This window comes from Prionailurus bengalensis, chromosome E2 (genome assembly GCF_016509475.1).
Source record: "Prionailurus bengalensis isolate Pbe53 chromosome E2, Fcat_Pben_1.1_paternal_pri, whole genome shotgun sequence".
NCBI lineage: Eukaryota > Metazoa > Chordata > Mammalia > Carnivora > Felidae > Prionailurus > Prionailurus bengalensis.
The window spans coordinates 31,985,781-32,001,732 of NC_057352.1; the positions used below are offsets into that span (position 1 = coordinate 31,985,781).

At 47.6% G+C, this 15,952-nt stretch overlaps 1 protein-coding gene and 1 long non-coding RNA gene across 2 annotated transcripts in view; one reads left to right on the forward strand and one right to left on the reverse strand.

The window, feature by feature from the left end:
• FTO (FTO alpha-ketoglutarate dependent dioxygenase) overlaps positions 1–15,952 on the forward strand; it is a 389,618-nt gene that overhangs the window by 253,699 nt on the left and 119,967 nt on the right. The gene's annotated exons all lie outside the window — the stretch shown is intronic.
• On the reverse strand, positions 730–14,711 carry LOC122494209. Its single transcript, XR_006300123.1, has 2 exons — positions 14,472–14,711; positions 730–1,095 (listed from the first exon to the last, which is right to left on the reverse strand). It is a non-coding gene; the product is annotated as an uncharacterized LOC122494209 (long non-coding RNA).

Here is a 15,952-nt window from a genome sequence, read left to right on the forward strand (position 1 = left end):
AGCGATCGTGCCTCTTTGTGGGATTGCCCCCCTCCAGCGTGGAAAGCTCCCAGCCGGCCTTTACATTCTGCTTCAGGCTGCAGTCAGTTCCGAAGCTGAAGCTTTTTTAAAGCTTTGTCAGGTAGGTTAAAAGGTGTCCCACCCCCGGTGTATTAAAAGAGAGAGAGAGAGATTAAACTCACTAAGCCTGCCATGTTCCCTCTAAAATATCAAGTCAAGATGATTTTTAAATCCAAAGTTACTAGGCTTGGGGCGTGTGACCTTTAGCGAAAGCAGCCTTGGAACTGGGGAGGAGAGATCCGTGCAGAAAGACAGTCGGCCCATGGGCTGGTGGCCTCAGGAAAGCTGCGGAAGCCAAAGTGAATCATCCCTGTTTCTCTGCCTTCCGGCCAACAAAGGCACTAACCCCAAACAAGTGCCCGGCCTGACGCCTGGGTCTCTGGATTTACCACAGAGGCCCAGGTAGCAGACCGTTTTTCAGAGCCACCTGTTTACGGCACAGCCTCTGGTGAGCTCCAGGGGGTTATGGATCAGGAAAGCAGGGCCCTCTGCCCTCAGGAGGCTTGAAATCAGATAAATACGACTGCTAATAATAACTCTTCATTGAACTTTTAATAAGCACTCAGGTGCTTCTCATGTATTATTTACTCAGTTAATCCCAAATAATTACAGTACTAGCTAAGGCTTTATTGAGTGCTTCTCCGTGCCAGGTACTTTTTAAAGTGCTTAACGTGAATTAACTCAACTATTACAATGTGTTTTGTTTTGTTTTTTTTTAAATTATCCCCTAATTTTAACAGGAGAAAAGGCAAGGCAAAGAGATGTTGAGTAACTTTCGCAGGGACACAGGGGCCTGGAGGCAGAGGAGCTGGGATTCCAGAGCAGGAAGTCAGGTCCCCAAGGCCGAGGCCTCTGCCGTCTGCCACCTGCCATCCACGGAACCCATGTTAGGATCACCTTGTGGGCGTGTGAAACTCAGACTGCCAGCCTTCCTCTGGACAGTTCACATTTCTGACAGATTCTCGGGGTGGGGGGGTGTGTGCTGATGCCCACTGCTCGATGCCAAGGAGAAGAGAGCCGTGGAAAGCAGTCACCCTAAAGCAAAAATAAAGAGAGAGAGATGTCATATTATTAATATAAACAGGGTGATTTGAGAATGCCAATAGCACTAATCATATTATTATTTTATTACTGTCACTGTAGCAGGCACTTAGTGAGCAGTTACTATGTCCTGGGCACCGTTCCATTAGCCAGGGAACCATCGTAACTGGTACCCTGGGCTGTGTCATTTACTCCTCACGGCAGCCCTGTGAGGCAGACACGACTGTTCACCCCATTTTATGGCTGAGGAAGTGGAGGCACAGTTTACAAACTTGCCAAAGTGCCCGAGCGAGGATTCGATCTTGGGTTCCCCCCCCCCCCCAACCTTCCCCCCGGTGTAATTCTGGAGCCCACGCTCTTGACCGCGAAGAGACCTGCGGACAGCTAAGGGGACTCAGAGCCACATCCGTGGAGTAGGCGGTGTGTGAGCTGGCCCCGAAGGAGGAGGGAGCGGAGGAAAGGCTGCCCAAAGGGAAGGGAGACGTGCAGGGGACTGGGTGGGGGGCGAGGACCAGCGAAGTGTGATTGGGCGCACAGCGTGGGGACTTCCCCGCGAGCCGCTTGGAGGAAACGAAGGATCCTGCTGGAAGCGTACGTTGAAGGCTTTGAAGGTCAAGTAGTCGATGGTCCTCAGGAGCAGACTCTGTGCCCCCAGGCAGCCGTCGGAGGCACACGCGGACTCAGAACTCGTCGTGACGCTTCCAGACAGGACGGTGGAGCCATTCTTTGTCGGAGGCGCTCTCGGGCCGTCTCTTCTCTCTGCCTTTCATGGCCGGGGAGCGTCAGAGCCCGTTCAGAGGACGGTTTGATTTCTGAGGTTAGCGACCCTGTGACAGTGACTCATGCCCTGCCGAGGGAGAAGCGAGGGTTTTTTTCTTTTTTCTTTTTTGGGACGCAAGCCACGTCCCACACAACCGGGGACGTGTGTGCACGTCGGGGCGCGTGTCCGTGCGCGAACGCACGTGCCGGCCTCGGAAAACGCCTGCCGTGGCCCTGGGGCGGCGGGTATCGTTGGAGTTGCCAACTTGTTTTATTTCTGATATTGCCTGGCAGCCCCCGAAGGAGGGAGAGGATGAATTTTCATCTCCCATTTACTAGACTTTCATTATATCGTGCTTACAGACACAGTGTCAGCACATAAAATGTTAAACATCACTGGTCTGAAAGAGGCTCCCATTGTCTTACCTCTGGTGCTGGGGGAATCTTGCTAGGCTTTCTGCAGTGGTTCTGTCAGTGTAATATGACATGAAGCGTTTCTCAGTAATGACAGACATTGAATATGAGTGACAGGAACCTTGACCGCGAGGAATGGGTTCAATTACCAGAGACGGGGGGTTACCTGAGATAAAACCAAAGGGCCCAATTGTGCTCGGTTTCGACCCCTTGACTCCCAGATCCAGAGCAGCAGAGACAAATGGCTGATTAACCAGCCCCTAGCCCTCTCTCTCTCTCTCTCTCTCTCTCTCTCTCTCAATCTCTCTGCAGTGATAAACTTGTTTGGATTTCCCCGTCCGGGGAAGAAGAGAAAAAAAAAAAAAAATCTACGGGTGGCAGGTCTCTAAAGGAAATACGATCAGAAAACAGGAGGAAACAGGAGGGCTGGTGCTAGTCATTTCTGTCTCTTGCAAGCACAAAACCAAAACCCGTCGTTCTATCTGGGAGCGGATCTAGGACACGGTGTCCGGAAATCAATACAAGATCAATGATTGCTCTCTTAGCCCCGCCTTCCTTTTGCAGCTGCAGCACACTGCTTCAGTTCACCTGTAGCCAACCTGACGCCAATGTCAGTGAGAGCTCCTGCCATCAGACGCCCTCCTTTTTTTTTCTTTCCTCCTGCAGGCTGCTCTGCTCAGCATCGAGCACAGCTTTCTGCTTGTTTATAGTCCACTGCTTATAGCCCCCAGATAGAGTTCTAGCAAGCAGCCCAATTAAACTGTCGCGGGCCGCCCTCACTTGACTAGCTCTGCGGAGTCATTTAGCCAACAGACATTCCTGACTATTACAGCTGGTAGCAGCATGTCTCCAGCGCTGGAGATAAAATGAATGAAATTTGTTATCCCGGGCCGACACTTGATCCCAGCTGTTGAACTAATGCTGTTGCACCTGAAGTTTTTCTTTATGGTAATTGCTGTCTGTGTTATTATTTCAGATCCTAAATTGGAGAAAATTGCAACAGGTATTAAATTCTTGGAGCCAATTCACGGGAGTCCTATTGTGCATTCTTCCAGGGTAGATTCCAACTTCTGTTCGAGGCGGGGAAGACAGATTTTGCTAGCCAGACACACTGGCTTGTGTTTCATTATTATCAGGGACATTCCACTTTGAGGTCTGGGCAGGCTTTTATCAGCTTTACCTGAAATCTGCTTTGAAATCTACTTTGGGTACTAATTCAGTCAGCATATGTTGGGACTGGCCCTGGGGAATTCGGTGACGATGACCAGCGCTGACAGTGATCAGTCTGGTTGACCCATGACACATCCTTGGTAGAGCGGTGAGTCTCCTGCATTGCATAGGCTTAGGCAAGCGGGTAGTGTGAAATAAGACTTCCCACAGGGCCCCTTTGGAAGCCACCGCTCTGTGTGGTAGTTCTCGAATGCACCACTTCACTGAGAGCCCATTGAATATGTATGTCACGGGTTTGAAGCCTCTCGGCCTCCCGGAGGCTGAGATCACTGGGCCTCACTGCCGGTTACCGTTCACTGTCTCCTCATTTCTGTTAACCTCCTTCACCAGGTCTCATCCTCGAGTTTGGGGATTTGGAGACTTTCCAGAATAACATATGAACGATATTCGGAGGAGAGAGCAGCCTCAGGAAGCTTGTAGCAGACAGCATGGGAAACAATGTCTTTTGCAGCATTCGCCTGTCTGCTTAGCTTCTGGTCAGCACTGACGGTGAAGGCTCCAGGCGGGATCCGGATCGAGAATTCGGGTCTGGCTGGTGGTGCAAACACTATGCTCGCCTTCAAGCGAACGCTCTGGGGGAAGGTGACCCCACCGATGCGGTCGCTTCCGTTTCTATCTGAAGACCACACCTGGCAGCCATCGCAGAACTCCTTCAATGTCAGGGGCAGACTCTCACCTTTAGAATCCAAAGGCTTTGTTCCTGCCCACATTAGGAAGCTTTGACAGGCTCTCGTCTGTATTTTGATGAGAAGCAACTGTGAGAAGCTCAAACCTCAAAGTAAAGGAAGATAGACACAGGGCGTGCGCCGATGCTCGCGCCATCCTTTGACCCCCCCCCCCCCATACCTGGGCGGTCTCCCGACTGGTTCACGGTCCCCTGATGTGAGGACCCCTGGAAGCCTGCGAGGAATCATCCGAAAGTCCTACTCAGGTGCTTTCTTTGCCGCTGTGGACATCTGTGCTTTGAATGCCAATGGCTAGTATCAGACTGTCGATGGTGGAGGATTTGCATCGCAAGTTCAAGTCCATAGAGTTTGTGGGATCTGCAACATACTGAACGTATGGTGGTCTGCATTACTTTCTATACTCAGAGGCCTTCACGCTAATTTGCTAATAAGATACTTTGAAAACTCCAATCTGTTGAAATTGAATTACTGTAATTTATAGCAAAGTTCAAAATGAGAAATCTGTATTTTCTTTGCCCACCGAGAAAACGAAAGATTAGTCTTTCATTTATATATGAAGGGTATCGAATATGTATAGAGTATCAAGTATAGAATATGTTTTTAAATCCTGGGAGATTTATTTCCCTACTCTCAAATCCAGTAAGAAAAACCAGCCTTTTCTTCAAAACCGAACCAAGACTAATCTGTCTTGCATTTTTTGAAATCATGAAATTCACGGCCGCTTTAGGTATCTTTAAACAATAGATTCACAAGCATACATTGACTTGCTCCCAGAGGTCCTTCAAACAAAAGCACATTCATTCTTGTCGTTGGTATTTGAAGATCGGGACGATACCACAGTAACACAGGTAAAACTTGTTACGTAATAACTGCACGTGTGCATTTCAGACCCAGCACGCATGCACGCACGCATTCTCCATCATGTTTCTGCCTCTGGATTTCACCAGCATGAGCCGTAAGCGCCTCTCTCCAAATCTTACCTGGACTTCGTGTTTTCTATACGTTGAGTTACTGTTAGGGCGTAGATTGTTTGACTCATTTGCTGTGGGATTGCGTGGAGAACAGGGTGGTGACCTCAGCAAATGAGCCTGGACAAGAGCGTGTTTGGCAACCGGCCATTATAACACTATATATAAAATAGGAGTCAGAATTTGGGAGATCCCTAGGATGGAGACAGCGGAGAGGATGACGGAGATTTGGGCTCTCAAAAGGCAAAAATAAAGGAAAACAGTGACCCTTCTCGGTGGCACTGGGTATTCATTCGTACGCCTATAGCCAGGTCAGTAGAGTCAAAAGATTCTTAAGATGGCAAATGTTTGGGTGAGGTGAGAGTAATGCGTAGAAAGGACGGACTCCTGAAAGTCTCTCCTGCAAATCCTGAAATAATTCCTTCCTTCTTTTAGGCTCACATTTAGAGAGTCAGACCTTGCATTAAGTGCCTTGTACCCACTGTAACCTTCTGTCTCGTTCTCCGTAATTCATTGAGGTAGAGTGTGTCCTCACCAAGGAAGAAAGTGGGCCCCCAGAAGCGAAAGTGGTGGTTCCCACTGAATGTTTTATACATAGTTTTAGAAGTTGGGACTCAAACCTGGGGCTGTTGCTGGCTAGAGCCACGGTACCAAGTTTTGGATTTGGGTCTCTGTGAGATCAGTTGCTCTTATCTTGGAAAGCAATAGAACTTTCAGCAAGGAACTTCAAGCAGATGGCCAAAATTCCTCAGTTGTTCCTGATAGGCTTTTATCCCGATGCTAGGCTTTTGTTCACTGCTGTGAAAAGTAAACCCTGCTGGGATGTAAAACAAAGTATACTTCTCAAAAGCTAAATTTAAACCAGTTTCCATAAGGGTGAATTACTTGGAATTGGTTGAGTTCGCTGACTCATGGGTCATAGTAGGTCTTCGTCTAGACCAGGGGTTGGTAAACTTCTTCTGGAAAAGGGCCAGACGGTAAATATTTTAGGCCCTGTGGGCCACACAGTCTCTGTCACAACTGCTCTGCTCTTCTAGCACAAAAGCCACCGTAGACCATGTGTAAACGAAGAAGTGTGGCTGTGTTCCAATAAAACTTTATTTACCAGAACAGGTGGCAGGATTTGGCCTGCAGGCCGTAGTTTGCCAACCCCTGGTACCACACCTTGAGGAAGAGTTATCTTTAAGGGAACCAGAAGACAACAAATGTTTTCTTTTCTTTATTAGTTGTTTATGTAGATTGCTGGTGACCAAGCAGTGCCTTCTCAGCATAATTTGAAACCCTTTTCATTGGCTGGGATTTTAAAGTTGGGTTTTTTGTTGTTGTTTTTTTAATCTCTTGTTTAAGCACATGTTAAATGTGTCCGTGTTCTTTCCATTATATATCTTGGTTGCCTTCCCAGACTTCAAATTGCAGTGAATTTATCCCCAAAGGAGGTTTGGTATCACTTCTCAAGATGCAATTTGAGTGTCGTCTGTTTCTGTAGTGGAAAAAGATTCCAAATCTTCATTATTGAAGTTTCACAGAAAATAATGAATCATTAAGATAGCTGTTACTCCGCGCTGTTAAGGTAGACTGCATCGTTGGCCATCTTGTCTTACAGCCTCACATCAGTCCAAAGAATAAAGTGGTATGAAGATTTAATTTTAGGGCTGCACATGAGGCATCGGATTATGATTTCTGGCCAGGTCCTGCCGAACTCACATTACATTACAATGAAACTGGTTTTTCAACTAAGAGTTTTCCAACGGTTAAAACTGCAAACAGACAAACAGAAGCCCAATAAACAGTTCGAGTCTCAGAATTATTTGCCACAGCCGCCGTACAAGTGTCCTTGTTGTTATGCTATTTCTGTATAATGACCCCCTTTGATACATCGTCCCATCACGGGCCACCAAATCATCGGGAAGAGGGCATCGGCCTCTTTTACCGAGGGAATCCGTGGTGGTACTCGACAGTAGTATTTAACTTTGATGCGCTTTTTTCCCTCCTTACAACTGCCCCCTCCTCACGGGCAGCTGTGTTGGGCAAGAGGGGAGGTCCCACCAGAAATTGCATTCTTAACACCCCGGCGTCTTTGCCACCTGCTTGAAGGTGTGCCTACGGATCCCTACTCTTACTGTCATGTGAGACACCTGTGTTCTCTTGATTCTCCAGCTCCCTACATGGGAGATACTCAAGTTACCTCCATGCTGTCGTCCCTCTGTGTTTTCTAGAGCAACAGCCCGGGGCAGTGGGAAAACTATGACTCCTGTCGCCCAAAACCCTCCTATCTTCAATGGGCCGCTTCACTTCTCTGACCTTTCAGTTCCCTCTTGTGCAAAATCAGAAGAGTGCCAACCTTACGTTATAATCTTAAAACTTCACGAGGAAATATGTTTACGTGCTTTGTAAATTACGCTGATCATGTCTGAGTTATTTTCCCTGCTTAACTAGCTAGCTGGCCTGGCCTTGTTCAGGAGGCCCCTTTGCCATCGTTAAAAGAACCAAATCCATCGCCCCGCTCTTCTTGGAGCATGACACGTAGAGTTGCCCATGTGAGAAGCAGCTTAATTGCAAATCAGCTGCGGTCGCTCTACGACAGAATGCCAGTGGGCACTGTTCCCATTGTGTTGAATAAATGTTACCCCTGCAAACACAACGTCAATCCGAAAGTCAACGTGTAAAATTTCTCCCACCTGCCTTTGCACCTTCTGACTGGGGGCTCCTATTTGACGCTACTGTTTGTCTCGTCAGGGTACAGCATTTTAATACATAGGGCAGGTCTCTCTGTATTAGCAGCCTGTGCAGATCTTTTGTTGATCTTGATTTCTCTTGGCTCGGGAGAACAGTTGCCTTCCAGAGCTCCCTAAAGTAAGTGCATATGCCACTAGCCTCTATTTAGAATCGGTGCAAGCCAACAACAGCCTCTTAAGTTTGGCGACCTGCTGTTACTTACATGTGATGTAATCACAAACAGAAAGAAACCTAACTTTACGTATGTAACTATGAGGGACAGGTGGATGTGAGCGTGAGGCACTGGTAACTTCTGCCCGTGTCAAATGAGCTAAATCCTTCCCCCCAAACCAGCCAGGAAAACATATGATACCATTTGCAATGGTAGAATGTTGCACGCTGTTCTCCTGTAATTATAATGGCCTGATCTGTGTGGGGTGGGTGAGGCTTACTTCACAGTCATTAATCTACTGAATCTTAGTATCAGTAGCCCATCTTGAGGAGCAGCGGTACTTGGCTGGAGGAGCAGGGCTTTGATTTCATTGTAATAAGGATAGCTTTGTTAAAATTCTGCCGCGCGGTGGTGCCTGAGGATTCTGGGAAGAGAAGGTTTTTCTCCCCCCGGCCCCCGCCCGCCCCTTTTTCTCCTTTTCTTACGTGGTGGGGATGAATTGTTTCTCTCTCTTCCATCCCCTAGGTTACTATTTATGCTCTCCCTTGATCTCCTGCTTGTCCCTTTATTTCTCCACGTTGTGAAAGTTTCTTTCTGTGTGACCAGGAGTCTGTTTAGCAGACCATATTGTGAGTGAAGGGCCAGCGTTTGTTGCCTGATTTTGGCAATGCTGGGCAGTCAGCTGGGATGTAATTAAGACTCTGAGAACAGGCTGTCTTCTCCACGGGAAGGGCATGTTAGATGGTGCTGGGATTTGGGGCTGTCAGTTTGGCCAAGGCTGGAGACAGAGAGCTGGGGACAGAGATATTTCCTTTCATTTATAATCCCTTTATGTACAGTGTATGCACTTGGCGAAGTTTACATATAACCTAGTGGCGAGAGCTTACAAGCCAACGCAGTGAAATTAGCATATGTTACATGTATATTTTAGTGATGTTTTAAAGCAAGCGCGTACTTCCAAAGTGAATTATGCATGGACGACAGCAATAGGGTTGTGTTGCGCTGGGTGTCAAATCCCACAACTTTTTGTCGAGACCGTGGATTTTACACTAAAAAGGCAGAAAGACTAAACGAAGTAAAACAGTTTTAATTTTTAACAGTTTGGTTCGGCCCAAGGAGCCAGGCTGTGACAGATATAACTGACATTTGAATAATTGGATTAATTTAGAGAAGGGCAAATCCAGTTTTGACGGTTGTGCTTGTGTGTACGTCTTCTTTTCTTTTCTTTTCTATTTATTTATTTTTATTTGCGGGGATGGCGTTGTGTGGCGTAGGAACGCAATCTGTGGGATGCCGAGCAGAGCTTGAGGAAAGGTGCACACGATGTATATAAAACCGTCATCTGGTTATTTTTACTGTTAATAAGTATGCGTGTGTGTATGTGTGTGTGTTCACACGGTAGTAAGCACTCTCTGCATTTTGTGCAAAACGAATGCACGGTGTGGGCTTCCTTCCGCTCTGTCAGTGACACGTGTATCGCACACACAAGCACCTCATACGTGCTCTTGGTAACAGAATCGATACGGCTGGAGGCAAACGTCCATCCCTTCACAGGCCATATAGAAAGCGTGCAGGCGGGCCGACTCGCGGTGACATCGGCAAGCCCTCTCCGTCCCTATGTCACTGGGTTACAAAACATCACAGCGCAGCAGAGGGGAACGCCTAATTTGGTATCTGGGGTGGCAGCAGCCAGATTCCCCGTGCTCGAGTCCTCGCTCCTCCATTCCTTCAGGTCTATGGGGCTGTTTTAGCTTCTGGTGTGAAGGTCATCTCAGCAACTTGAGATTGAGAAACCCAAGCACAACACCCTACTACCGCCTCCCCCCACCCCTTCAGAAAGCCCCGTAATTAAATATGCCAGCCAAACACCCCAAGACTAGAACTTGCGGCAGACGGTCTTGAACTGTGGCTCTGGGCAGGCTCTGGGAGCCTTTTTCCCCAGCAGGACATTAACAGACATTAACACTCGGGCAAGAAGTGTTGATGTGTGGTTTATAATGTTAGCACCCAGTTAGGCAGGTACAACACATGCTGTAGGAATCTTGTACCAACACATGTGTGGGTTGAGTCAGATTAATGAGAACCATAAAAGGAGAGACGTTCTCCTCAAGCCGGGACTTCATGCTTACCCTCCTCTTACCCAGCAAACCTGGTGCCCAGCTGGGTGGAAATGTCCCAGTTGGACGTTCGTCGAGATTAGCATAAAGAGGATGTTTGAGAGTTTTGTTTTGCTCCGTCGTTAGGTGGTCACGGAGCCCCATGTGTTAGTCAGGACTTCGCATTAAAACCCCGTTTCATCTGGTGCCTCTCCGGCCGAGAGGAAAGGAAACTTTCACGCCACGACCTAAGTGCCAGGCGAACATTATCATTTTCCTCCCTCGGCTTTCTCCGGCTCTTCTTCAAGTGGTTCTGAATGGTTGTGAGACACTTTCTGGTTTACTTTGTAAATGGGGCAGCGAAGCGTTCTTGTCTCCCGACTGGCTCTCCTCAGAGGATTCTCAAAGCCTTTTAAAATTGTGGGTTTTTCTGGGGCAGCCTTCAAAGTCCCAGGAGCGGAGGACCATCTGTCCTTTATATTAAAAGAATCTTCTGTATTGTGTACCTGATGTGCTTGTCCCAGAGATAGATGTTGTTAATTAAGGGACAGCATTTGTCCTTTATGTGAAATAAATCTTCTCCCTTGCCCAGAGAACAGTTTTGCAAGCTCGAGGAAACCATTAAGGACGCTCAGCCTGGAGTTCCGGTGTCGGCTAAAGGTCCACAGCCCAGTCTGTCATTCAGCCTTTGCTGTAGATCAGACATGTGGGACATGGGGTGTTTTGTTTTGTGTTGTGTTTTGCTTGCTTTCTAGTTAATTCGTCTACCAAGATTGTAGCCTTTTGGAAAGGCGTATGTGAGTGAACGTAACATGCAGTATTCGGGGTGGTTTGTGACTTTCCTGGGGAGATTCACACGTAGCGAGCTCCCAGTCTCATCCGCTGTGTCTTTCCGCGGCGGATAATGACGGTGCTCCTGTCCTCCAGTGCCACGTCTCCACTTTGCTGCTACACGGTCTCTGTTCCTACACCCCCTGCCCCCGGGAAAAGAATCATGCAAACATCTGCCCACGGCAAACCGAGCCAGAGTTCTGTCAGCTCATAGAAGACACCTCCCTTAACCTGCTGGATCTCAGTCTCAAGAAGCCCAGAAAATGGTTTGGATTGGGAATGTGGAAGGGCAGGTAGGGTCATACGGTCCCGAAGGGCTATCTGACAGCGGTCAGCCCCCGGTTCTGCCAGGCACGGAGGAGGAGGGTGGCCAGGGCCTTGTCAGGGCCTAGCTTGGAGGAAAGATTGCACCAGCAGAGACCGTTGACCCAGGGTAGAGGGGATGAGATGGGCCACACCGTCCTTTTGTTGGTAGGAAAGACCTGGAATGGGCTGTGCCGGGACCGGGAGAGTAGTGGATCGGTGCGTGATATTCTGGGGGTGGAAGAGTCCAGACCGAAGGTCAGCTTGAATATGCAGCCATTCACCTTCCGAAGAAGAATCACGTCAGATGTCATTCTCCACCATCCATTTTTTTTTTTTTTCCCTTTTTCCCCCCTCGTGATCACACAGACGAGGAACCGGGCAGGTGGCACGAGAGCGTGAGGCAGGCTCGGGTGTTGAGCCAGCAGGCGTGACGGCAGCAGCGCCTCCACCGCCTGCGAGGGCCGTTGCTTCTCAACGCCAGCCGGTCCCCACTTTGCGGACCTGTTTCCGATCCTCTGATTCGCCGGCAGAAGCTGTGGGTGTGAAACTTGCTGGCGCTGGCAGATGTTTCACCGTTTCAAAGCAGTACAGGCCAGAGAAAGCTCATCTGTAGGAAAGATGTGCTCTGCGGACTGCCGGTTTGCACACACGGACGTACACGGTCCAGTAACGTTGTCAGAGCGGGGATATTCCGGACGATAAGCTGACAATGTGGAAACAGTTTCGTGAAATAAAAGGAAACTCAGCCTCCGTGATTAATATTTGGGGGTATTTCCCTTTGAGTCTCTGTCTAGTGCGTATACATTTTATATGCATGCTTTAAAACAGTTGTAATCCTAGGAGCCTGCGTTTTTTCCACCTACCATTATAGGCAGTTTCCTTATATAATTTATAATGGCCGCGGCGCAGTCAGGGAAATGTATTGCGGTATGCAAAATCGTCCCCCGATTGCTGGACATTTAGGTTGCTTTTGATTTGACAGCATGGTAAGCAGTGTTGCAATTACACATTTACTTGTAGCACTTTTTCCCTGTTTGGGATGATTTCCTTAGAACCCGAAGGATTGCTAAGTCAAAAGATAGGAAAGTTGTTATGGCTTTCGGCATATATAGCCAGCCCGCTTTCCAAAAGCGTTGTACCAATTTACACTGCATTCAGGAAAATACGAGTATGCGTGCTTTCGGTGTATCCTTGCCAGCATTATTATCTTGGAAGATCCACCCCCGTATCGGTAGGTGAAAATTGGGCTCCCATCCTTTTTTGAATTTACACATATTTGAGATATGCCCATAAATCCGTTGACTGATTATATTTAGTCTCATAACATCTGTATTCACTGAGGCTAAATTTTGTTGAGGTTTTGCTTGCTTTTTACGTGTGTGTGCGTTTTTAAAGTTCTCTCTGTTAACAATTGATAGGTAATTTAGGAAGCGCCTCCCTAGCAAGGCCCTCCTCCAGGGGACCCCCTATCTCAGGATTGCTGCAGCTGCTACTTTTTACCGTGCATTCACTTGGAATGGGGCCAGGGCCCGCGCAGGATCCCCTTCCTGAAGAGGGGCTCTTGTGCGTCTGGTGAACCACAAGCTCAGGGCTGTATCTGCCAGTACGTTTTTGGCAGAGACATCTAATAAAATCTCATCCCCACCATTCTGCGAAATACAGTCACAAATTTGGATGGTGATTACCTTACGCCATTTCTTTGTAACCGCTAATCTCCACGTCCTAGATGATTTTTGTCCATCGCCTCCCCCGACCCCTGTCCCTCCCCCGTCCCTCCTTCCCCACTGTGCCTGGTGCCTGTTCTAACTACGGTGTAGATGGTACCCAATCCGGGTTTCTTGTAGCGTGGTCTAACAGAAAAGGCACGAGCCATTAATACGGACACAGGGGTTCTATTATTGGCTGTGCCCTCTGTTTAATAGTAGCTTAACAACAAGAACTTACCGAGTGCTGAAATACCTCTTAGCATTCTTGATAGATTATTGTGTCTTCGTCACCCTCCTCTTAGATAGGAGATGTTCTTTTACCCGTATAGGTAAGGACACCACAGCTCAGAGAGATGCAGTGTTTGTCCAGTGTCATACTTTGTTTTTCTGAACTAAAGTGAGTTTTTTGTTCCTCAACCTCTCAGTCTCTTCAGCTGCAAAATAGAGTTCCTGCGCTTTACCCGCAGGGGTGGCATGGAACTGAAATGGTGTCATGTGTACCTTAACTTGAGGTGGGTATTAAAATTCAGGACTTGTAATAAATTGTTGTTATTAACCAGCGCACCTCTCTGCGCCTCCCCCCCCCCCCCGCCCCCCGCTTCTTCGCTTATAAAACGTCGGTGCTGAACCAGATTATTTTCATTGGTTAGTTTCAGCTATAATGTTTTCTCATTAGCTACAGACTCCTGTCCTAGTGGAAAAAAGCCAGTGTGGTCGCCCTGGCCTGCGTATACTGCATAGGAAGTCTTCTCTGCCTCCCGGGTACCCCTGTCCCTCTGAGCTGGCTCTTTCTCGGGAAGTAGGTGCACACTTTCAGGAAGTTGGAGTTTTATGCCTTGGTGTGCACGGAGAGCACAGGGAGGTTCTCATAATGGGGTACTTGAGATAGCAGTGTGCACTGGCCACTTTAAGGCCATGAGGAATTGCTTGCTTTGGCTCTGAGGATATTGTGACCTCTTAAATATAAAAGTGGGAATAGACTTTATTTTTCCTCATACCTTACCCTCAGCTGGGAACTTAATTAACCAAGGTGGTTAATGGAGAACCAAGGTGGTTAACGGAGTCAGCTCCACACAGACATGCACTCAGGCTTAATTTCATACATCTCTCTTTTTTTTTTTTTTTTCCCAAATAAGGATCCAGGATCCCATATGGCACTTAGCCTCCTAAACAAAGATCATCAGCCCTAGACGAGAAGCAGGTGGCCTGGCACAGAGAGCAGAGGTTATTTTTGCCGCTGGGCTCCTGCCATTTCAGAGTTTAATAATGGCAAGGTTGCACAGCGGGAGGCTGACCCCAGATGCTCTCCCTTTGGTGGGGATAGAGCAGTCCCACCGCCTCTGCAGGGAGTAAACTTGATCAAATCTAGGTCACAGTTACTCTCCCAGACACGTCTCCGTCTAACCTTACTCCCATTTGCTACCTACTTGCCGCTTCCAAATCTGATCCATTTGGAGTGAAGTCACCAGAGTTAATTGTTGACCTACCCTGGTGTCTCGTCAACGCCTGTGATGAAGAGATCTTGGCATTTTCTTTCGGGTCGACCCTTGGGCAACAGGTTGGAAAGACTTTGTTTTAAGGGTGGTATTAAAGACCAGAAGTTGGAAGCCTTTACTGGACTCCTGGCTCCGCCTTCCCGGAGGGTTTGGCTTCCCTGTTTATAATCCGAAGAGGAATTTCAAGTCCAAACACAGGCGACAAAGATGAGTAAGAAGGAAAGAGCAAGGAAGAGGGGTAGTAACTGGAAAGGAACACGAGAGAACTGTGAGGTCGGGTGACTGTTATGCAGGCGTGTATATCTTTTACAGAACTCATTGAACTTGTACTTTTAAGATCCATGTGTTTTGTTGTGTATAAAACATATGTATAAGGAGTGAAATGCACTGGTGGTGAACTATAGACTGCATGCTTTATTTAATTGGTGAGCTATAGCCAGTTGCTTCCCCGCAGGATGTGGGCCCAGTGTTGCTACGGTTTCAAGGAAAGCCTGAAATTCAGATATATTTTTTAAATTTGTTTATGTATTTTGACAGAGAGTGAGAGTGTGCGCATATATGCGCGTGCGCACAAGCACAGAGGAGGGGCGGAGAGAGGGAGAGAGAATCCCAAGCAGGTTCCGAACTGTCAGCACAGAGCAGGACTTGGGCTTGCACTCACGAACCATGAGATCGTGACTTGAGCCAAAATCAACAGTCAGATGCCTGACTGACTGAGCCACCCAGGTGCCTTCAGAAACTCAGATATTTTTATAAAGATATGTAGACCTGTGGGCCCTATTTGGTCAAACAGAACACCAGTTTGTGATCTCCAAGCTGGAGGCTTCTTTTTAAAAAAGTTTTTTTTCCATGTTTATTTATCTCTGAGAGAGAGGAAGAGAGTGTGAGCAGGGGAGGGACAGAGAGAGAGGGAGACACAGAATTCGAAGCAGGCTCCAGGCTCTGAGCTGTCAGAGCAGAGCCTGACGCGGGGCTCGAACTCACGGATTGCAAGATCATGACCTGAGCCGAAGTTGGATGCCCAACCAACTGAGCCACCCAGGTGCTCCCAAACTGGAGGCTTCTTAATTCTCCCCTAAGGATCATTACAGTTGCAACATTGAATGATTCTGGCTTGCAATGAGGCCTTGAACCAAAAACAAACAAACAAGCAAACAAACAAAACAAAAAACAACCTCACTTACCTCTCAGTTTTCCTCTCACCTATAAGATGTTGGGAATTCATAACTAAACTTTACAGGGATCTGGTGAGAAGCATGAGGTATCGTGTACAAAACAACTTGGAAATACAAAGACGCAGCACATAAACACAAGTCTCTGTTACCTTTATTATTATTATAAAGAATTATTGACATTTTCAGAATTACCAGTGTTGAGAGTAAAAGCACCGAGCTTTTCCAGAATGGCTGATAGAAACATCAACAATTCACCATGAGTAAATTGCATGCGTGCAAATGAACATGCAGACTTTT